The 25811-nt window shown below is 38.3% G+C and overlaps 1 protein-coding gene across 29 annotated transcripts in view; it reads right to left on the reverse strand.

Annotated features, from left to right (window-relative positions):
* Positions 1 to 25811, reverse strand: part of LOC136836475 (ensconsin-like) — a 652260-nt gene that overhangs the window by 417198 nt on the left and 209251 nt on the right. For 4 of the 29 annotated variants that reach the window (XM_067100789.1, XM_067100773.1, XM_067100785.1 and 1 more), the window contains exon 1: positions 11303 to 11365. The exons of 24 other annotated variants lie outside the window; for them this stretch is intronic. The gene's annotated coding sequence lies outside the window, so the exon portion shown is untranslated. Of the gene's footprint in view, positions 1 to 11302; positions 11378 to 25811 lie in introns of those variants that run through there. One more of the 29 variants, XM_067100779.1, reaches the window with a different exon arrangement.

Below are 25811 nucleotides of genomic sequence, written 5' to 3' on the forward strand. Positions count from 1 at the left end.
CAAGTTAGATTCAAATCCTTTCAGACGTGTTGGGGAATGCAGTGGCAGACGCACTTACAAAAAGAGAAGCGAACAGACAGACTGACGTTCACCACCAAGGAACTATACATAAGGGGGTCCCGTTGTACCAAATTTGACTGAAATCCATTTAGGTACCGCAGGAGTTGCCAATATTTTGAGTTTGAAGGTCACGGTGAAGGCCAATAACCTTGTGTTGTCCAAGGGCTTCATTTGTGAAGGATGCATGTCACCTCACAGTTCGAAAGTTATGGCCAAGAAAACAACCAGACCAGCAGATAGCCTAGGTGACCTCCGTTCAAGCACATCCATGCATCCTTTGTAGGAAGTTAAATCCCTTGAACAGTGTAGGGGCAGTTGCAACAAGTAAAGCGTGACAGACTCAATGAGGGGGAGATATATGGACCGACCAACTACCTTATTTCTGTGCACCAGTGCAAAGTAGTCTTTGAACAAAAGGAGGCGTTGCGATAACAAGGGAAGCAAAACAGAAACCGTCAGACAAACAGACGGACGATCTCCCCTCAAGCACATCTACGCACGGTGGTTACTTTTGCATGAGGTTTCGCTGGAATCCCTTCACCCGGGTTGCAGAAGATGCAATGACAAACAGAAAAAGTGAGAGATTAAAATATCTCAACTACAAAAAATCAACTCAACTTACAACATAAACGGAAAAAATGATTCCAACTTGATCTTGGGATTTGAATAAGCTCTTTTTGTAATACGGGGTAAATATTGGCTCCCTCCCTCTACCCCAGATGTCTCGCAATCCAAGAACCTCCCTTACTTTATGACAAAATTTCCTTTAATTCAGAACAAGTATTGGAAAAAATTTCATGTTTTAATGTAAGAAAAATCATTAAATGCCACCGACAATAATACTCAATCTGCATTTCTTTTTAAAATATGACTCACTACACTTTGAATACAACATCTTAAATGACTGCTTTCCGGTCCCTTGCTAGTCCATCCGTCCTGTGAGTTATTAAAGCATCTTGGGCGTGGAAGATACTGCATATTGTTATTTGGCAGTTCCTCGAGAAGGAACGTCTGCAGAAACATTTAAAAGATATCACGGTCGAAAAGGTCACAATTTACGAGTGGGGGCGGAAGGGTGCCTGGACCGTATTCTACTGTATAAGGGATGACCAATTAAATTTATCTCGTTATTTAGTGTGAGAGAGAGAGAGAGAGAGAGAGAGAGAGAGAGAGAGAGAGAGAGAGAGAGAGAGAGAGAGAGAGAACTACGCACAGACAACAAACACTACTAAATAATTTAATCTAGTGAATCTGATTTTTTTATCGACGCTGGCATAAAGTCAGAAAAACTGTACAAACATATCATCATCTGAATATTTTGTACACTGAGAATTTCAAAATTTATTTCGTGTCAGCAGAGGACACACGACGGCAAAAGCCTCATGAACTTATATTATGAACGTGAACGTGTGTTTGTGAAACAATATTACCTATTCTATAAATAGTGTGCGTGAAGGAGAGTCGGAGGAAACAACGCACTTTCACCAATGGACTCGTCATTGTATAGCCTACGTCCTCAAGAAAGTTTTCACTTTCAAGCTCACATTCCTCGACACCCTACAACGGCGGCATAACTGCTACCTCTCGCGAAAGGTTATGGAATAACATGACCAAAGCCAAAGGCAAAGGAATAATCAATAATAAAGACGATCGCTTGTATCGACGACTGGTGGCTTCTATTCCTTGGCGTGGAGGGGGAGAAGGCTCTGCTTGCTCTGGCAATCAGGACACAGCTTGCTCTATTTCCCTATTCTGAGCTGATCTTCTGGAACTACTACAGAAGCCTTACATTTGCTGTTACGAACACTGGACGAAAAACTTATCCTCTTTCTCCACATACGTAAGCAAGCTATATTTTCTTACGAAACACGAAAAGCAGAATACACGCAAACAGCACTGGTGAGTTTACACTGAATGCATATCAAGAATATGGCATTTGCAAGCCTGCACGGATACTTGTAAAAATTTGCCATATCTGCTTACTTCAAAACTTCATTGCATTAAAATTAAACAAACAAAAATGAAAACTTGAGTACGAGCCAAGTATGAGCATAATAAATCAATTCCATATATACCTCAAACAGAGGCGCACCGAAAAGCAACAGAAACTTCTAGCTATAATATTAAGAGATATTACGCATATATATATATATATATATATATATATATATATATATATATATATATATATATATATATATATATATATATATATATTACACTCATCTATTTGTATCGAAGTATTTTGCGCACGTTGCGCAAACACCGCATATGTACCCCGTAATTTTGTATATACAAAAACCAAACCACTAATCACGACAGACATAGCTACGGTAATAGCTTGAAAATTCGCTAACTGATCATTATGGTGATGGTAGACTGAACAGTGACGACGATAAGGTCGCCTTCTTTTAAAAGTTTAAAGGTTAAAACCCACACACACACAGCGCAGACAGTTGCATAAAAGTACTTTCCCTAAATTTAGTAGTTTATTGGGTTGGAACACCGGACACGAACCTTCCCAACGAAGACCCTATCGATTACCAGGAAAATCGAAGGCCACCACATTCAATATCCAACAGACCTTTCGTTCTGCAAAGACGTGGAATCTCAAGGTCAAACAAACCCCACAGAACATCCTACTTGAGACACAGCATTCCTGCCGAAGCTGAAACAAGGGTGAGGCAGGCAAAAGCTTGCTTTGGCACCCAAATAAATTAAGCTCCTGAACTGCAATGCTTTAAGCTCAACATGTCCCAAGAGAGTCACGACTGTCACCCATCATGAGGTCACCCCTTACACCGGCTGTGTTGACCTTCTAAGGCAATTTAGGTCAATTAGTTCGTTACGATCATTCGCCCTCAAACGTCTTGTGGTTTCTGGTGCGTCGCCGCTTGAGATTTCCTCGAGATGTACACGCTGTCTCTTTCTCGAGTAAAATTCGTGCACAGAATTATATTACATATGGGATTAATAGAGCACGGGGAGAGAGAGAGAGAGAGAGAGAGAGAGAGAGAGAGAGAGAGAGAGAGAGAGATATCATCTTAACAATTATCAGATAGATTCCAATATTCCATTCACATCCGTCATACAAGATCGTAAACAAGAAAGGAATGGAACGTCAAAGACGCCTTTAATTCACGTTTGCACTAACTACGAGTACACAAGGCAATGCAGATATTTCTGCACTCCGGAGTATCGATGCGAAATAGTGCCCGTAACCAAGGAAACAAACACTTCGAACAGATATCGTTTTGGGTTACTGATAAAAAAAAAAAAAAAAATTCTTGGTAGTCAACAGAACCTAAAAGATCAGTCAAGCAAAAACACATCGAAAGAAGAATTCTGATGAATCACATGCAGATGGAAGGGAAAAGCGCTCTCTCTCTCTCTCTCTCTCTCTCTCTCTCTCTCTCTCTCTCTCTCTCTCTCTCTCTACGCTTTTTTGATATCGAACCCGCAATCAAATTCTTGGCTGGAAATCCGTACCTTTCTATATAATTAAGATAAATTTTAGATTCATAACGTACATAAATGGAAAAAGAAACCATCCCACCAATCTCCCAATCTCTCTCTCTCTCTCTCTCTCTCTCTCTCTCTCTCTCTCTCTCTCTCTCTCTCTCTCTCTCTCTCAGACAGGATGTTAGTCATCCAGGCGAGAATGATAAGGGGAATATTAAGCTCTTCTAAAAGACATCTCGACGCACTCGAGACAAATGCTTGAAGGACAACAAGAGCGCCTCTCCCATTGTATAAAATGTATTTTTGTTCTTACTCGGCATTTCTAAAGTAAACATGAAGCATTGTGAAAGACCTTTGAAGAATTTTACTCTCCAAAACGCGTAAGAACACTTTTCTGAGCAGGGATTGGGCTACACAGGATACCAAGTGCGTTTCATAACTATAGGAAAACTGAACAAAAGGGCACACAAAAGTTTTAGGAATGAAAATGGCTTGCGTAGATCTGGCAGCCCACTGCTCATGTGGCGATACCCAAGTTTATTCCATCGCGACTAATTCTCCTTAAGAAACACTGAAGGGCTAAAATCCAATTTTTGATAACATATCCCAGATGAAACAAAGAGAACATCATCACCATCGGTATTCGTGAGACCAATGTATCAAGCCAGAAAAATCTAGTAAAAAGGAACCAACAAGCTATAAAACAACACTAAAAAATTTTATAGGAATCTTCATAAACTGCAACCCCGCCTTAATCCGTTTGGAGTCTTAGGCCGAGGCTATTTTCCATCTCTCGCCCACGAAGATCTCGAGATTTCATAATCGATGCAGTTAAAACAAAAAGATTCGAACATTTCGGCATCTTTGCAGCTCTTTCCTCTTAAACATCCTTTCTATACTTCTCCCTCCTTAACTGCCATAGGACCAAATACCTCATGGACGTGTGTCAACAGGAAATATATAGGCCCAGAAGACGGGGTCTCATGCACAGGAAAATGCAACTGTCACGTTTCTCTTTTAAAAAACAACGGACTATGTTGAACCGAACTTGTGGGAACTAAGATCGGAGAACAAATCAGTTCTAAAATGTCAAAGATACTCGATAAAGAGGGTCATTAACAATAGTCTGTGCATATTATGGGTATAGGCAAAGCATAAGCATTTCACACATTTATAGCAAAAATTTCATTTCCATCATCTTATTAATGAATGTCTTCACCATCTGAAAAAACCAACAGATATGATTCACATCCCCAAATACACTGAGCAGAACCTAATAATCTACACAGCTTTACACACAGCTGAACTCAATCACTGGTAAGGTTTCTTTTTTAATTGTGCAGTGTTGTCACCATTGTATACAAATTTCCACAGCGCCCGTTCACTGCTCGAGTTCAACAATACAAAAGCCGCCAGATGAGGATGCTATGAATTTCCCCGTCAAAAAATGTTTGTATTCAACATGAAAACGAGAGCCCTTTTGACCTTTAGGTATTGTTGGCACTCATATTTACGCCTAAATAAACGTTAACAATCCATCGCGAGAAAGCGGGAGGAAGGAGGGGTGTCATTTTCATATTCATTCATTGCTGTTTTTTCTTCTCTCTTCAAGGAGTTTATATTCCAAATATATTCAAAGAAATTGTGTGCAATTAGGATGACTGTTCTATCTTCGCACCACTCACACTTCTTACTAACTGTAACAATGAACGCGTTCCAGGAAACTAACGACTTACTACGAATAAGTTGGACCATATATCAATGCAGCAAAGGCTATAAATTTTGAATAACTGCATGGAACACAATCTTATCCGCGACAAGAATACCATTTCTTACAGAGCTGGTTGCAATATACCAAAAAAAAGATATAATGACCTCCATCAACACCGAACACCAGCTGGCATTTCCACGAATGATGGCTCAAAATCGGCGAAAGATAAACCATTTAAAATGATCGTCAAATATTCAGAATACGTAAACATTTACAGTATATGCAAGGTAAGCAGCCCATTTCGAAAGGACCCCGTCTAAGCAAGTATACAGACATATCAGTATGCATACATACAGATTTTATATTATGAGAGAGAGAGAGAGAGAGAGAGAGAGAGAGAGAGAGAGAGAGAGAGAGAGAGAGAGAGAGAGAATTACAACTATTTTCGAACTCCCTCTCGTGTGGCATACCGAGAATCAATACGAATTGCTTTGTACCTTCCGTTATTGTAAAAAAAAAATCAAACATGGGGATTACGTGTGAAATAAACATACAAGTTGATCGATTATATGAGAGCAATAAAGAATGTTATTTACTAACGGAAAGTTGGGAAAATCTAAAATGGAATGACTGCTTACGGTATATACACATACACATTGTAAAGTAAGGTGGATTAAACAAACGTTGTTGGGTCGGTCATGTGTACTGCTCACAACGAAAACGAATTTTCAGTTCAATCTTACAGCTGAATAAGTTATTGGAGGAGTGTCGACTTAAATGATGACATTTTCATTTCAACATTTGAAGGTAGCCTACAAATAAACAAGTTCACAATATTCCTCGTTCTCTAAAATACCCACGGGGGGACTGACTCACCGTTCCTTGAATGAATTCATTTTACGTTCTTATAAGACAAATTTGTTCAGATTTCCTAAAAAGATTCAAGATTCCTAGATTATCACAGAGTCACAATTTCCATAATAATTATAGAAAATAAGATCACTTTTCTAAACAAGATAAGCAGAGCCACATCTAAATATTAAAATACAACGCGTTTGCAAATTTTAGTTTCTGATGTACCTAAGAAGCGTGAACACGCAGCGTTGGCAGACTCAGGATAATATTACTATGACTGACACCGAGTGTATGTGATGAAACTAAAAAAAAAAGAAAAAAAAAAGTTGAAATGAAATTACTCTAAAACACCGTAAAGTGAGTTAGGCAGCGGCGACCCAGCCCAAACACACACACACACACGCAGCGTTCCCACCCTTTCCTTGTTACAACTTCCGCTTCCCGCGTCATCCCCATCGGCCGGAAGTGCAGTTTTCTCCTTGGACACCAATTTCTGTAGCCCCATTTCCATCCAAAATTACAGGTAAACAATCACAAATAAAATTAATCCGTCATCCGGTGGGAGTACCAACTTCAAAAAAAAAAAAAATGAGGCAGAGTGTAAATCAGCTTTCAGAATGATTCAGTTGGAAAAAAAAAAAAAAAAAAAACTTTGCGGACTAAAAATTGTTGCTGTATATTCTCAAAATCACATCCTTTTACCTTTTGGAAGGGGTGGCGCCGGAAAGGTCGGCCTTCCGGTTTCTCAGCAACGCTTGGGATGAGGTCGCTAGTACTGCAACACTCCCAACCCTCCTTTCTTCTTAACCCCACCAGACACTGTGTAAGTGGATCGTAAGCAAGGAGTGATCCATAGATTATGTACGTATTCACATCCATATACAAGCAAGCATAGAAATTGATATACAAAATTCCATTAATGCAAAGTAGAAAAGAGATACATCTTGGAAAATCTGATGCAGTTATAAGGACGATGACGACTGTAAAAAAAAAAAAAAAAAAAAAAAAAAAAAAAACTAAAAATCTCATCATAAATTAAAATCATCAGATATAAAAAGCATTATCTCAGCTTGATCTTTGATCTTGTCATTACCATTCTCCGGGAACACAAACAGCTGCTGATAGTGCGCTCAAAGATAAGCCCGACCACAAGGCCACCCGTCATTTCCGGCGGTACTTTTTCCGCTGACTCAAAATCTAACGTCATTGCCTAGTGTTTTGGGAACGCAAGATAATGACCTGGTATTTCAAAACCCCTGACACTGTTTTTCGGCCACTGCCTGGTAATACACAATTCAAGTATCTTACGTATTCCAAGTAACCACACACACACTCACACACACACACACACACACACACACACACACACACACACACACACATACATATATATATATATATATATATATATATATATATATATATATATATATATATATACACACACACACAAACTATGTAAACAGGTGAGCATGTGCCTTATACATCTCATGCAATATCAGCAGGTACGACTTTCAAGAAATGAATTACGCGACATGCTCAGTATTGCGTCTTGTCATGCCTTAATGCAATTCTTAAACATTCGGTCTGCAGGCAATACGTTCTACATTAAACGGGCTATGTTACAAGGTGTTGGTTCTTAGCGTGAATTGCATTTATACTAACAATACAAAACTTTTTGCGCTAGTTTCTTTCCCCCCCAAAGAAGGAGACGCTGTGTATAAAATATCTTCATCTGCCTACAAATTCCTATTTAATTCAAGAGTTGGAAAAAAAATGATTGAAAGCTAAAAATACAAGAACATAACCTACCCTGGTTACACATTATTATATAAATGTTTTGAAAACTATTACATCGGAGGTCAGGCGCACGAAAGTGTCACTGAATAATCACAAAATTTAAAAGAAAAAAAAAAATCCTCCTAAACTCTGAGAGATGTAAGGCCGGAGCAAGAGGATCGGAAGGAAGACGCAGAGGTCATTTGCAGGGGGGGGGGGTTTGGAGGAACATACCTCACCCCACCAGGTGTAAGCAGGGAGTCACAAGTAGCCAGACAAGGAGTCTAGGTGTGCTGACCGGGCTAACGGCGACTAGCGGAAGTATGCAAGTACGATATACTGTTAGACAGTTTACCTCATCGGCAATTCATTAAACAAAAGAGTAGTGTCATGTCTTCTACAGATTTCAAGGTTACACGGAATTTTTCACATGGACGTGTCGCTTAACATTACACCGAAATTTTGCAAATGCCTAAAATATCGATCTACAATACTGTGAAAACATCTTACGCATGAAGGCAAATGAAATCAAGGAGGAAATGTGAACCATATGGATATGTCAACAATTCGATTTTACAAATCCAAATCGCCGAAACAATCTCATACAGAGATTTATATTCTTGACTGAAAAGGATTTCAATAGCTATAACATAAAAAAAGCTAAAAATACACAATTCAAAAGGAAACGAAGCAATTTCTATAGTAAAGCACGAACAAAATAGACTTCACGTGAATTCTACACAAAAGGTAGAACATGCTAACGTGCTTCGCTTCTCTCGCTCGACATAAAAAGAAAAATATTCTGACATGAAAGCACCTTTACTTGGCTTCAAGCATTCGCTACAGCAGGAGAAACTCAATAAGCATTATCCTCCCTCCAGGCTCCGTTGCTAAAACCAGTACTATAATCTAGATGAACCCGTTGTACCGTTCTTCCACCTTAAGATCAATGTTAAAAGTTCGTTCAAAAAAAGGAAGCTGGTTTTATCGAGTGATAGCTCGACGTAAAACACTAATCTTTGGTCGTATTTTCCAAGATGGTCATGAAAAACCCAATTTCCTCTTTGAAATAGTTTACTGTTCAACATGTGCAAAAAACTCCCTTCTCCTCCTGTTATGACAGTCAGTGTATCAAACTGTTTTAAAAAGAGGATAATAAATGACGCCTCAAGTTTTCCCTGAGAGAGAGAGAGAGAGAGAGAGAGAGAGAGAGAGAGAGAGAGAGAGAGAGAGAGAGAGAGAGAGAAATCCTAACATTCCATAGAGCATGTGACTGGTTTGTGTTCTGTCAAGGTGGGACGGACCGCTACAGTATACCGGGGCCCATCGTGTTCAGCATATTGATTACCGGACGCCCTCATAAGGTTAGGAGCAAAGTCTTCTCCAATCACACCACATGACGACCAAGCATAGCACGTCGTCTCAAGACTTCTACCTCCATTCCTCTCCTCGACAGTGATCCAAGAAAAATGCGCATATACCATATAACCTTCGCCCTCGTTCCTACTCAAGTTCTGTGATGACAATTACGGACAATGTGCCCATCAATCTTCTTATTTCTGGATTACTGACTAACAATGTAGAGCAAAAGAATGAAGACCTAAAACTGCGCTTCAAAAACTCTCAACTTATTTTACTTCACGCTACCATATGTCTTCGTCGTGAAATTTCCTGGAACATTAAATAATGAAGTGGTACATGTAATGTGCAACTCTGACAAAATACGAACGTTCAATGAATTCCATACCCATACACACAATAACATTCATATATATATATATATATATATATATATATATATATATATATATATATATATATATATATATATATAAATATATAAATATATATATATATATATATATATATATATATATATATATATATATATATATATATATATATATATATATATATATATATATGGGAGTTTGAGTTTATGAAAGCATTAATCCACACACAATACAACCTCGTGAGAGCAAATAAAATGAGTTCTAGTGCTGTATAACTTTAATCTTCAATAGAAAAGACAAAATTATACAAGGCAACAACTGTGGCAATTCTAAGGTCATTCACATATATTCTAACCAACTCAGGTATTTATGGCAGAACGAGTGCTGGGCGGTTTAAACAACTCAGCAATAAAGACCAAATCCCCTTAGGATCTTGAGCCCTTGCCGCCTCTATTACTAAAAGCCCTCCCTTAGACGCCCTGTGTCCTTAAGAACTCTATATAATTATAATTTATAGGAAATATAAAACATTAAGCCTAAATTGAACTTTGATCTAGAAATGCAATTCCAACAATCAGTAATCCTAAGCGATTCAATTTTATATTCATGAACGGAGAGTGAGACTGTGCCTCAAAATTAATTTGGAGTACCAATAACGCACCAAAGTGAGAAGAATTGAAATTCAAAGTCTCCTGAAAGCGATTAATTTTGTAAGAAGGCCAATCCGACACCGGGTCTAAGCAGATATCGCCTGTTGCTGACGGACATGAAGTCTAACCATGATGATGAACAGTGACGTCGTTAATTTCAGTAGCGATGACGGTGACTGATTAATTCACAAGAGAAACTACGATAATTTATAGGCTATGCTAGCGTTGCAAATTGCATAAATAGGTCTTTTTTTTTCCCCGAAAATAAAAGGGGGGAGACATTAATGAGTGGGGAAGGGGGACTGGCCACCTCAACGGTACATCGGTCACCATGACCGCCCTCGTCACCGGCCCCCGCCACGCCCACACACAACTATTTAACATGGTAGCTCAATCCACAAGGTCTTTGTCTGGCATTTTCTCTGATGAAGTTTCACAAAAAAAAGGCAAAAAAAAAAAAAAAAAAAAATTCACTTTTCTACAGTATACCGTCAAGGATAAGCCTAAGGCCGAATTTAACGTGCATTGGATTTGTAAGAAAAATTTAGCATATTTCTTTACAGCTTTGTCCCTCCGATGAGCGCTAACCACATAATTCACACTAACGCACTTGACTGAATCTATGCGACAATGCAAAAAACCTTTTTAGAGGGCAGGTTTACTGGACCTACACCGATGACATTCTTTTTTAAAATACTAGCCTGGGTATAATCTGAATGGAAACCTGCAATTATTTATTTTCCATGTAGATAACAAACAACTCACAACATTTTTCCGAGTCCTTAATTCACAAATGTTGGTGAACTCTGGGATACCCCCATGATACACCCAGGGTATAAAAGCTGGTATGAACAGATGATCTCGGCTGCTGGAGAAGAAGCACGCGTTCGTTCTCAACAACAGCACACGAACACAAACACCCAGATTGTCACACAGATCCCTTCAGAGGACTCTTTTTCAAGTCACACTTGCGGTCTGTATTAAAACGTGTATCTTGAGACGAAAAACAATCCACTCGGATAAAAACGAATAAAAAGCAAGAGGTATCGCACACATTTGAGCGCCGACATTCAGCCTTCACGCCAGCTGGGAAGCAACTAACGTCTCGTCGCCGGTTTACACGAATGGCAAAAGGCGACCGTTTATGAATATATCATTAAAGCTCGGGCAAATACACGCTGCAACTAATTTATTGTTTCCACACCATTTAATTGCGCTATTTCTATGAGGAACGAGAAAAATTAACAAATAACACAATGAGCAAGTTATCTTCCCAATGTAACCATAAAATCCTACCTGGCACCTCTTAGTGGCGACGGGGATTGTTACTAAACACCGCCAGATTATACTTTCCTCGCCCCCGTCACCCTCTTTAAACAATCTGTGACTCATCTTTTTTGTCATGTGTTAGTTTATTTCTAAGAAAGTGAAGTACTTAATTCCACAGAATAATTATTTAAGCAATCAAAGACAAAAGATCTGGCAAACGGAAAATTACGATGACGCATTTCTTCATCCCTAAGATGCAAATGAGAACCATTTTCTGGATATGGGGACTTGATCTAGAATTCTAGATCATTACAATTTCATATTTAACATTCTGAGAAATGAATTTTCTGTAGATGAATGCAGCCCTTGTGGCCAAAAAGTCTTTAGTTTATCTATCAGCATTCTCAAAACCACTTCTATTTGAATATTAGGATGCCAAGAGAGGGAGGGGGAGAGAGAACCTGTCATCCACTGTTAATTTATTATTACCACCAAATTCTTTTTTTTTTTCTTTGAATTTGGCGAAAGGAAATTCCAAACCCAAGAACCAAACAATCTCGATCAATAAATAAATTTTTCCTTATCTCGATGCCATGTCTAAGTGTCTATCAAGAAAGTCCTGTATTTCCATTTTCTCATTATCCTAATAAAATGCGACATCAAATAGCTTGGGCATTAAAAATAATAGAAGACAGATGGCTAACCCTTTAAGAAAACAAGAAACCCCCGCCAAAATGCCCAAACCAGGTATCGTCCCATGAAGCTCAAACCCGGATCCCCCAACCCCCGGAAAAGCCCCAAAGGATTTCACCCACCCAAGCATCTAATCTTGGGGGGACGGGGTTGAGGAAGGGCAGATTTACCTTATGGTAGGGTAAAGGAATATTGTCTGGAGTAATATGAGAGAGAGAGAGAGAGAGAGAGAGAGAGAGAGAGAGAGAGAGAGAGAGAGAGAGAGCATCACAATTTGTCATATTGAAGGACCATGTATGGCAGACGGGTACAAAAAATGATCGCCACATTAAATGTTATTAAAGATCTTAGAGAGAAACAGGGAGAATAAGGGTCATTGTATACTCATTACGAGATCATTTCCAGCAAAGTTATTCACCATTTTGCTAGGCGCTACTTCAAGTCCCGTCTTTATTTGTCCCCTTAGCCAGCTTCATCAGTGTTATGCTATTATCACTTGCATTGTGCCTAATTTCCCAAGCGAAAGTTACTGACCACTGTACGGAAGCTCCATGAAGAAGAATGAATATCGGCAATAAAAAAAAAAGGGGGGGGGCAAACTGCACATAAGGAGAGTCCTGAATTCGTCGCAGTGCTTTCCGCCATCTTGAAATGGGACTATAACGCTATACAACAAAAAATGTAAAAGATGGTCAAACTTCTGCTACTGCAACAAAACTATCAATAATAATAATAATAATAATAATAATAATAATAATAATAATAATAATAATAATAATAATAATAATAATTTTGGAAATTGCGCCGTTTACAGTACTAAGCTGACTGACGTGACTAAATCCTTTCGATGTGACACAGGAAATATGATAATGTTTGAGAGAGAGAGAGAGAGAGAGAGAGAGAGAGAGAGAGAGAGAGAGAGAGAGAGAGAGAGAGAGAGAGAGAGATGGAAATTCGTTTACCATCCTTTTGCTGGGGTTCCAAGACAGAAGAATAGCATCATGACTGCCATGATTTAAGGAAGTTAGGAGAGGGGGAGGTGCAGAGGAAAAACGCCTCAGCCCTTGGTATTCAGAAGGGAGGAACTGCTTTCATTATTCCCATCTCCAGATACTGACGGCTGAGGGTGGAATCAATATCTCAAGACTGGCTCTGGAATTCTACAGGTAAACGGATAATTTGATGGCCAGGCTGAATTCATAATGTTAAAAACTACAACAAAATATAACCATGAATTTAAACACTATACTTCTGGGAATACTCTTCCTACACAGATTTTCTGTTCGCTTTGGTTGGCTTCCAGAATATCTATATACTAATATTACATTCTAGGTTATTGATGGAATAGCAATTACAGACTGGCATTAGGTCGAATTTAGAATATCTTTCTCTGTGACGTTTAATGCCTTATGCTAAATCCAAGGTCCATGTACAATTTTATATCAACTTGCGTAATCAATACACATATACACACAAACGCGCTCGCGCGTGCGTGTGCATAAGGTTTCCTCCTCAGAATTCTTAGAAAACTAAAGGAAAGCTGCTCAGCATTTATGCCAAGTGTTCCTAATATATATATATATATATATATATATATATATATATATATATATATATATATATATATATATATATATATATATATATATATATATATATATAGACAAATTGTGAGTGTTAGCATGTATATATACGTGCAAGTAAGTGAACATACATAAAGCCTCAGGAAATTTTAATTATGTTGATTTAAATAAACTGCTTACATATTGGGTTAAGAAAATATCTAGGCCGCACTTATAGTAACCCGAGCAAGTGCTCCATGCAAACAAGATATTGGTGGGCATTAAACACAAGGCTAAATTGCCCAACCCTTGGATGACATCAACAGAAGTTGATGTCATCCTATCATGTAAATGAATTGCAATTATATCACAAGAGCAGTAAACTAAGAGGTGGTTAACAAGTGTGATGTAATTTTGCAGCCACTATAAATTCAAGCGAAAACCTGCACATCATATCAATAAAAAATCTCCACACTGGCAACTCAATGAGTAACAAGACAGAAAACTGAAAAAGAACAAAAAGATAAAAATACGAAGTTCCAGAGTAAAGGTGGGTGTGAGTATCTATAATGTAGGATATTATAAAGTGAAACCTGGAAAAAACAGATTTCAATTAAGCACTCCAAACGAAAGCATTATGGAAAATCAAAAGATTACGTTGCTGGCTTTGCGTCAAAAAAGGCACGAAACTGCCACTAAAATAACGGGCACGAAAAGAAAAAAAATGTAAAATTAACCGCAAAGTTAAAAGAGAAAAGAAAGCGAAGATCCCCCAAAGGTAGGGAATGAGGCACTGAGGAGACGGAAACTGTATGGGGCCTTCAGCAAATGGGTGCCAAAGACCCCGTGGCACTAATCCATGCTTAATCCCCAGAGATCACAGTTGCTGCCAATTGTGTCCTTTACGTCTCATTATTTGGGAATAAATCTTTCAAAAGACAGAAGACATTCGAAAGATCCCAGGCGATGTGTCTTCAGTAGATTGGAATGCATATAAACTGTGTGTGTGTGCGTGAGTGTGTGTGTGTGCGCACATATATGTATATATTATTAAACGTGTGTGTGTGTGTGTGTGTGTGCACATATATGTATATAATATTATACGTTGAGTTATTTTAAGGTATATCGTATCAGTAACTGCATAGTATACATCATAAGCTCTAATAGATCGTCAATTAAGCAGAAAACGAAGGATAACAAAAGGGAAAATCCGCATAAAAATGCTATAAACAAACCAATGACCTTTATTACGACACAGAACATTTGAACAAATACAGAAATATAAATATGATGAAAAACGATACTAAAATCGAAGTAGAGATAACCTGATATGAACGAACAACAAACCATGCCAGCATGAAAAGAAAGTGAAAAGAGTTAAATGATGGAAGTAAACAGATATCCACAACAACCTCGATAACAGGAATGACAACGATAACAGACAAGACAACCTTTTAGATAACGTCTCCTTGAGCTCAAAATCCGGACCGTTCCTCCTCCTCGCTCATCGTCACTTTCCCTTGGGAGGTGGCGGCGGCTCTGCTGCTGCACTTCCTCTTTTATTTATAATCGCCCTCGGGGATGGCTTTCCAAGGCTATGGCTTCCAAACACGAGCCCAAGAATGATGGACTGCACATCGATTGGGGACACATTCCTCCTTCAAGTCATGCGACAGCTCTTCAGGAAGAAATGAATCGAAAACTGCATTCATCCAGACTCGCAGAGTCCAACTGACAAAAGCTTCTGTGCAAATACACGCACATAAACCAAAAGCGTCTCTAGTTTGCTAACAATAACCACCTCTACTCTCAAGCATAAAGCAATTCAAGTTTAAAAAATGGATAAGTCAATGGTTCTCTGGTATACATTCGTGCCTCGGGATACATTAATTAAACGTGGAGTTATGAAGAAAAAACATAACTTGGACAAAGGAAACGCTACAAACAATGCTTTGCCGTCGAGAACGCTTTTCATCTAAACAGCGAGATGTTCTAGAGCGATTGCTGAAAGGTCCAACCAGTTCGCCTCCTCCATCAACACACAACAATGTTCTTATGTGCACGAAAATGGGAGACATATCAATCAAGTGGTGTATATCCAAACAATAAAACACACCAATAACAAGAAAACAATAGTACAGCTATTGTTCAAGTATCTGTTATTACGGAAAAGGATTATTGGAATTTTCGAATGTCTTGTATTAAAAGAGTCATCAGCGCTCGCGCGCGCAGAGAGAGAGAGAGAGAGAGAGAGAGAGAGAATATTAACGCCAGTGCTGTCTTGTAATTTTCAGAATGACCAAATTCAACAAATGTAAAACGCGAATACATTTAACAAAATGCGGGCATTCAGTACAAGCAAAAAGCAATTCTTCCACGCAGATTTACCAGAAAAAAGCTGTCTAAATGCGAACTCAAATGTCATCAAGGTGACTCAAGGTTTTCTACCGACAAAATGATATCGTGAAATATCCCCCTGAATGGCATAGACTGACACTTCGAAGTCTTGGCTCAGGTTCAGTTCCGAAGTCATCCTAAGTGTTATATTTTAGCTTTATAATCAGATCACCTTCATTTTCTGCTTCATTTCTAAATCCTTGAATAAAATTTTCTTATGACTACAGAACCATGTTTTTTTAATTTTTACATCAAAGCATTATCATTTTATCACTTATTGCAGTCCGTTAGGAATTATTCACTCAAAAGAGCCAGTCAAATATTTCTTGCCAATTTTTTTCTGAATATGAAGGAATAAAAATCATGCAGTACTGGAGCATCAGGGAAAACATTTTTAAAAGTAATTAACAAAAAATTCCAGCACCGATACAGCGATGAATAACAAAATGAAACGAGTCTTAGCTTATCCCTAAGATACAATAAAAAGCAGTATCACTGACCACGAGCACTAAAATCTGCACAAAATCTCTTTTTCATAGGAAGTCAAACAAAAAGCAGCCCAGCATTCAAGAGGAAATGAGTAATGAAAATCATGCTCTCATCATTCGCCCCCAAAATCCCCCAACCTCAAATTTTATGACGGGAAATGACAACCATCCAAACCCCCCTTTCCAACCCCACAAACCCCTCCACCACGATTCATTCTTGGCAGGAGCGTTTGTAATACAACGTTCTTCAATGGGGGAGGAATCGAGGGGGCTCCTCCCAACACCACTTCCACATACATACATACATACATATATATATGGGCCTTCTTATATTCATATTACACTGTGGTATTACAGGAAAAGACATTCATTTTTGCCCACTATGGAACATCACAGTTTACGCCATATATATATATATATATATATATATATATATATATATATATATATATATATATATATATATATATATATATATATATATATATATATATATATATATATATATATATATATACACACACACACACGAAAATGAGGAGGGGGAAATGGTGTTCTTTCCCCTACCACAAGACCCCTCCCTCCGCTCATATAAAAGACTGGATAGGATGAAGGGAAGGAGCTTCAACTTCCACAACGAAAATGACGTCACCCCACCTGCAGGAAGCTGTGTGTCAGCTTTTTTTTTCTTCCTCCCATCTTTCAAATAAGACTCAATACTGTTCCGCGCTCACGGCCGTGTGAAGACATCTTATTTTTTCCCCTTTATTTCAATTCCCACTGCGCATGCGCGTGAGCGCAACGGACAATAAAACGACCAAAAGCCCCCACCCCCAAGCCCCTCCCCGCTTCCCTAGACAAAAAAAATATAAATAAATAAATCAAACAAACTCAATCTCTCTCTCTCTCTCTCAATTAATAACGTACCTCATACTGACACCTTGGGCATGTCGTCACCCTTTGTCTCAAAGCGTGTGGCGAGGATAATTTATTGCAATTATTTTGAGGGCAGATGGTAATTTGTATAATCGAGGGATCAGGCTCCAGTAACGCTCGCCACGAAGATTTGGAATTGACTCACCGGTTCAAAAAGTGAAAACACACAAGCCTTGTAATAAATAAATAAGTACATATATATATATATAGTATATATATATATATATATATATATATATATATATATATATATATATATATATAATATATATATATATATATATATATATATATATATATATAATATATATATATATATATGCATCTTTTCCCACTTGTATGTGGGGTCGACGTTTCTGACAGCTTTCCTCCACCTGTTCGGTCAAACACATCATCCTCTGACAATTGTCTGTCTCTCAGATCTTCTCTAACTACATCCATCCTTTTTCTTCGCTTCGGTCTTCCTCTTGCTCTCCCACCAGGCACCTCCATCTGCATCACTCTCCTCCCTGCATGTGTCTCATCCATTCTCATCACATGGCCATACCACTGCAGTCTTCTTTCTTGGGCTTTCTTTGATAGTTCTACAAATTTAGTAGTTCCTCTCATTCTTCCATTTTTCACCCTGTCCATTTTTGTTACTCCACACATCCACCTGAGCATTTTCATCTCTATCGCATCCAATTTCTTCTGTTGCACTCTCTTTACCAGCCATGTTTCGCTGCTCCATGCATCAAAGCTGGTCTCACTACCGTCTTATACAATCTTCCTTTAACCTTCATGTTGATTCTGCGGTCGTACAAGACACCTGACATCTTTCTCCAATTTTTCTATCCAGCCTACAATCTGTGTGTTATGTCTACATCCAAATTTCCATCATCAGCCACTTTGGAACCAAGATACCTAAATTTTTCTACTCGGTTCAACCTCGTCCCTCCCATACTAATCTCAGAGTCTTGATCTTCATTAAAACTTAGGTATTGTCTTCTTCCTTCTGATCTTTAATCCTTTGTCTTCCAGTACCTTCCTCCATTGCTCTAGTTTTGACTCCACTATCCATCTGTTGGTGCTGCATAACACGATGTCATCAGCAAACAACATGCACCAGGGGGACTGATCTCTTATTCCTTGAGACAGCACATCCATTATCAAGTCAATAAGATATATATATATATATATATATATATATATATATATATATATATATATATATATATATATATATATATATATGTATATATATATATATATATATATATATATATATAGTCTCCATTGGTCTGTACTGCCCATGGTGTGTACTGACCATGCAGCTACTGCCGTCTATCATGAACTTTCTTCCCCTTTCTTCAACACCTACCTAAGCCATATCTGAAACTCTCTCTCCAAACTCCGGTCCTATTTCTACTTACAAACACACACACAATTATTACTAGCAAAAATGAATATAAAAATAAGAAGACGTAATAAAAGTAACCCAATACGGGTGAGCCAATGACATAACTTGGATTAAATTACCCAAGTTACTTCATATAAAACCTACTGGCAAGCACAAAGTTGAGTGATTATGCCATGGTATATTATACTTTTACATTCGCTATTGCTACTGATTCGAGTTTTCTACTTACCCACCATTTAAGCCTGGACTAGGTGAAATTAAGGGGACTCACCTGAAAAAAAGAAAGAGCAAAATATGAGCTTCCCATTCAATAAATTGATGACACTGCAAACTTTGCAAGTATTATACGTGGAATAACGCTGGGCCTGATGTGCATTTGTATATGAGCGTTAATACATGAAAAAATATGCTAAAATACTAATAGCAATAAAACTTTACCTAAAAAATAAAGTAAAGTGAAAGACCCGGTAAAAACATGACGGCAGTTCCTGACGAACACTGAGGGACACAACCGCTAATACAGTATACCCAGACACTTGTCCCGCCAGACTATAGTTTCACAATGAAATGACATCAGAGTTTACCATACATATCGATCACAGCCCACATCACGATCACCATACGTTTTACTTGTCAGTCAGGCTGTCCGGTTACTGCTATTACCGAAATCAATACCGGAAACTTGAAGTATGCTACACTTCAATTACGGAGGGTCACCAATGGCATGTGGGCGTCACGAGTACAAACGCTTGCAAGTCAGGTTCTAAAACGTTGTAGAGATCAACTACATCTGCGCGAGTGCGCGCCTGTGAGAATTTGTCCCAGGACCTCTACTAAAAACTTCGGTCCCTCATTCATTCCCGAGAGGAAGCAATTCAAACAGAACAAAAATGATGAACAGTAAGGCCTGGTATTTCTTGTATATACAAAGTAAAAATATCAAGAAAAACAGAGCTAACGAAGGCGGAACTACGTATGACTTCTGGATCCTTCCAAAAGGACAGAAATGGATAAGGAGTGACTGCATCAAAGGCGAAAGCAAATTCCTGCAAGAAAATTCAGATACAGTTATCTCAAGTGCTCTCAAATCCTTTCAGAATATGATACGAAATAATAAAATTCAATAAAAACTTTAAAACTACAATAAGAAAGCGGAGCTGATGCTGATGGTTCAATTTATTAACAATCATTTATTGCTGTTCAAGTTAAAAAATTTTGAGGATAGAAAAATTTACCGTTATTTCTTCATCTTTTATCGTCTGTTTATAATTAATTTTTGTGTCTGGATACTAAACATTAATCACTTTGTCAATAAATACTCAGACATTTTTCATTATTCTTCCTACCCATTCTTTCTCTGTTATCATTCCTAAACCGATCTCTCTACAGTAACAAAATCTCGTTTCTTTGTATATTTATTATTCATTCACGACAATTAGGTCCAATCTGTCCAGCTACAATTACCACTGTAATTGTCAGCCACCATTTTCATGAAAATATTCTATGATAAAAAACAAAAAAGTCGAAAATAACGAAGCCCTATGGCACCAACAAACTTCTCAAAAGACGGACCAAGAAGGCCTAAACAAAGCGACGAGAGATTAACGTACGAATGCTCGAGGATAAACACCATAATAATTCAGCGTGGAAATCTGAGACCATTCGTAGTGGCTGCCATGGGAAAAGAAAACCGGCACGCTACCGAAGAAGCCTCCTCTTAGTTAGTTTTAAATCTCTAACCCAAAATATTGCAAAGCGAGTTTAGTAGCACTTGATGATCGTCTACTGGGGTAGAACTACACAGCGCACAAGTGGCCCTCCCCAACGTACATGGGGACATTATTTGTGACAGTTATGGAAATGGACACATTCTGACCCATCCTGCAGGATATATAGGGACTTTTTTCTAGTTTTCTGTAAAATAAAACTATTGAGATGGCTTTTGTCGGTTTTGAGGCTAGAGGACTGCAAGTTGGTATCTTGATCATCCACCCTCCAATCATCATAAATACAAAATTGCAGCCTTCTAGCCTCAGTAGTTTTTTTTTTTAGTTAAAGTTAGTCATCATCGTGCGTCTGGCACAGCTGCAAGTGCCAACAAGACAGGCTACCATCGGGCTGTGGCTGAAAGTTTCATGGGCCGTGACAGAGTTTCACACAGAACTAGGTTTTTCATGTTCATACTTTTACTTGTGAGCCAGACACGAAATGGTGAATTAATAGCTGGGTTCGAAAGCTTTCCTTTGTCATCGGTGCATCGCTTCATGTCTGAGCCATGAAATGAATGAATGGCGATCAACATTTTTAATCAAGGTAGAGGCGATATATTTACACACCCCAACAAACTCTGGATTTATCAGAACTACCAGTATCGTTTACAAGACAAACGTGCAAATAATTCATTACTATCACAGAGACGATAAGAGATAAAGGAAGAAAATACTTAGAGAATTAAGGAACTTTGCTACAGAGTAAAAATCACGTTATGCAAATCTGTATTAGCCACCGAGACATTCAAGAGTCATTAGGGTCTAGACCGGAATTAAGTCTCAAAAGGTGGTTTTAGGGGAAGGGAGGGGAGGAATCGTGGATCTCAGTCACCATATGAGTTCTGAAGCCACATTTTACACGTCGACGGGTGAATAACTCGAGGAATATGTCAAGAACCCACCTAACGATGATAATAGCAATAATAAAAATATCAGGAAGGTTTCGAAAGTCACCTTCAAAGCAGAACTCAGCCTTGACCTTGAGGCGGTCTACAGGCCTCCTCGAGATTAAAGGTGACATACGCAAATATTACATCAGCGCCCTTAAGCAATCAACGCAATAATCATACACACACACACACACACACACACACACACACACACACACATATATATATATAGGCACATATATATATATATATATATATATATATATATATATATATATATATATATATATATATATATATAAAATACATACATACACACATATATATATGTGTGTGTGTAATAATACATTTAACTTTTGTGTACATGCATGACTGTGAGCTTCATATTTTCGTAAACTATTGGAGATATTAGCCATCGAATTCCTAGAATTTCCTAAGAGTGAACAAACAACCTTGAATCGCGAACACGGAGGATGAACGTGAAGCCGGAGGAGGAATGGACATGACGTTTTAGCAATGGAATGCAGGATGGAAAAAATTTCATTCACGAATGACCTTTAATTCACACGTTTCGTCATCAGTTTCAGAAGATTCGCCCAGTGACGACGGAACAAGAAATACGCAGCCTGGGCGTGGAGAAGCAGCAGCAGCTCTCTTTGTGGTCATTTTGACTTGAAATGCATTCTTCAACATTTACTTGTTAGACTCTTAAATTCTGAGGAGGACGTAAAAGTATTCAGTGACAAACCTGAATTTATAATGATTTCATGACTTTAAAATTCTTAAAGAACTCTTCAAAAACTTTGTACTTTCAAGTTCAAAACGCATTGAATCACTTCCTACATAACACCACACAAAGTCAGCGACAACAGCACTGCTGTCAATCACTACAAAATACCTGAAGGCGTAGTAAGAAATAAATCTATAATGAATAACTTGTTTGTAACGCAAGACCAAACCCAAATCTTGAAATTAATAACGATAAATGTAGTTCTCAAACTTACCCAAATTGAAATCAAATCTCAAACCTATACAAAAACTCATGTTCAAAATTATACATAATGATCTGACTTGACCTTGCCATCATATTTTCGGTGCGGTTCCACACAGCGTTTCAGACTGTACTTGTTTTCTGTGTTCATGTGCTCAAGATGTGAGTTTCGGTACATGTATTGAAGAGGTTTATAATGGCCGTATGCAAAACGCAGAGGAGCTGGCTTACAAATATGGAAGACGAAGAAAACCCACCGGCCTGAATAACGGAAACAGTCTGCCACCGAAGACACCTGGTAAAACTCGCTACACAGAGGAATTTCCTCCACCGTAGCAGGGAGGCAGGCATGACAAGCAGAGAGGGGAGAGGAGAAAATAAGCCTTGGATGCGGCCTCGCGCTAGCATCGAGACTCCGAACCGTTACCGACGCCTTTATTACATGTCAGTTTGCGGTCACAACAAGAATGTTGTGTGAATGGTGGTCATCAGCAATAGCACCGATAGCAGTAGCAGTAGATACAGCAGTGGCAGTGGCCTTCATCATCATAATCGAGACACCACCGCCATGACTACTACAATCATACGCAGTCACCTTCATCACTGAGATTATTTACAAAACGTTCTTCCACCCGGTGCCGCAAAGCACTCTCATTCAGAACCAAGTTATCAGCATTCAATAATGCACTTTAAGGTACCCAAAAGGAGACTGCTTGCAGTACCTGGAGGAGAAGCACTGCTTTACATCGCAAAGAGATTTATCGCTTAGGTACTACTAATTAGTATCACATACTAATTAGTAGTACCTAAGCGGTACTACTAATTAGTAGTATAAACACTTATAGAGGTGTTCCTCTTGCAGTCTTCTGTACAATACTGATGCGGAAATTGACGTGAAAAATGCCACCCTAGAATCGTTTTCGTTTTAATCTCTTCAAGCTGCTGACATCTATATTTCTACTGACACTTTTCTCATTAAAAAGAAATAAAACAGAGCCAATATAAAACCATAAATATGGGCAAAGGCCCACAAAAGGCTAAATAACGTTTGCCCAAATAAATAAGCGAAAATGCAGAAATATGTACATTTTCACCACAACGTTATGAAGCCCTTCTTTTGGATGTGGAGCAAGTTCATACACGAATTATATAAAGTATATAAAAGATAAACTGGCAATGGAAGTGACCTATCTTTTCATTCTTGATGGAAAAAGAAAAGGGGCCTCTTTTATTTCTATATATACAAATATGTTACAAACCTTACAAACGCACACAAATTATGCTTACCTACACATAAAACCCATGAAACGCACATCAGTTATTTTCTCGTATAATGTCAAATGCGCATGAATTAAACTTACTTTCTCGTAGATTCTATCAAACATATCATTAGGTCTACTTACTAACCAAGCAATTTTGTAAAAATCTGCGATATACTGATTGATTTGATATTAAATTAGCGATACATTTAGGATACTCATCGACGCTAAAAATCTACAAAAGGAGGTTTTAATACATAAGAGTGCCTCTCAACATCACTGCAGTAGTGACGCAGGTAATACCAGAGAGAGAGAGAGAGAGAGAGAGAGAGAGAGAGAGAGAGAGAGAGAGAGAGAGAGCATCTGCACCAAATGGGAGCGATGGGCGGCACTTCAAGCCAAGCATTTCCTGCACAACAAAAGGAGAAATTCGCAGTAAGAGAAATGAAGGAACAGAAAAGAGAAGCGGCGACGCTGTCTGCAGGGACCTAAGGTTCAGAAGCTGAAGCTGCTGGAAGAGGAAATGGAAGAGAATTGCCGTTTGGGGAGGCAACAGCCTCCCAAGATGAATAATTCAGATGCAGCAGACCTTTGCAAGTTTTCGTGTTGTAACTATGAATCTTAACAAAAAACAAATAGGGTGCAAGGAAATCACCTACAGTGGAATGCAAATGTTCTGTACCTTGTCAACTGAATTTATAATAATTTAAGCAATCTGGCGCCAAAACGACTACAATTATAAAAAAATATATTAAAACACACAAACACACACTGACTAATTAATTATATAATATTTGGACAAGCCGGGTGATGAAGTTGAAATAGCCATGTATTCAGGGAGTTTCATGAGTTTTAGGGTAGTTCACGGAGTCATTAATTAAAGCGCATGGGTGAGAGAAAAACCAGTAAAATGCCTGTCAAAAAGAGGAGTAAATCAATATCATCATAAGAAGAAAAACGCGTCTCAGTGAAACTTTTGTGAGGTAATGATTGAAGATATAAAGTGGATAATCTGAACATTATACTGTACCAGAAGCTGAAGAAGATCTCTAGGTGCCTATGAATGAATACAAATTTTTTGCCTTGGAATCAATAATAAAAGACATTACAAGTTGGGAAACTACAGGCCTAGACTTATTTATAGAATGTGTGATTAGGATATATGCCTGGTGGCTGGGAATTGAAAATCACGGCAAAGGTATAAAAAGGTGACCTGATGGTGTGGTAATTATTGAGGCACAGCACTACGTCAATAGGCTAGGCAAAAATTATAACATACCTAAAAGATGAACGAGCTGGCTTTAGAGAGAGAGAGAGAGAGAGAGAGAGAGAGAGAGAGAGAGAGAGAGAGAGAGAGAGAGAGAGAGAGAGAGAGAGAGAGAGAAGCAGCACTGTGTCAGGCAGGAGTTGCACAGTTGAAATATTTGTGTTAAACATATTGTGCAGCACTGCATGGAATTTTAAAAGCCCTTCTGATGGACTGTGATGATTATGAGAAGGCATTTGACAGCGTCCACTAACCACCGTTGTGAAAGGTCTTGCATTTTTATAGCATTTCGTTTCAATGTGTCAAGACGATTAACATTATCAAAGACTGAAGTACATGCTAAGTTAATGTAAACGGAGTCTTGAAAGTCAAATTTACTTGCAGTACATAGTGGGGTCCTAAAAGGGAATACGTCTACCTTTGTTATTTCCCCAGATCATCCATTTTATAATGAAAAAAAAATCGAGTGGAGTAACGCTTGGAATCTGACTAACTTAGAATAAGCAGATGGTGCGACTTTTATCGTCTAAACACCACAAGATTCGCAAAGCTTGCCTCATAGAATGCACACATGGGTGAAATAAAAATAAATCTATGATAAACGGAAGTAATGAGGTCACAGGAATGAAATAGCATTACAC

Source organism: Macrobrachium rosenbergii, chromosome 56, assembly GCF_040412425.1.
Source record: "Macrobrachium rosenbergii isolate ZJJX-2024 chromosome 56, ASM4041242v1, whole genome shotgun sequence".
NCBI classification, from domain to species: Eukaryota; Metazoa; Arthropoda; class Malacostraca; order Decapoda; family Palaemonidae; genus Macrobrachium; species Macrobrachium rosenbergii.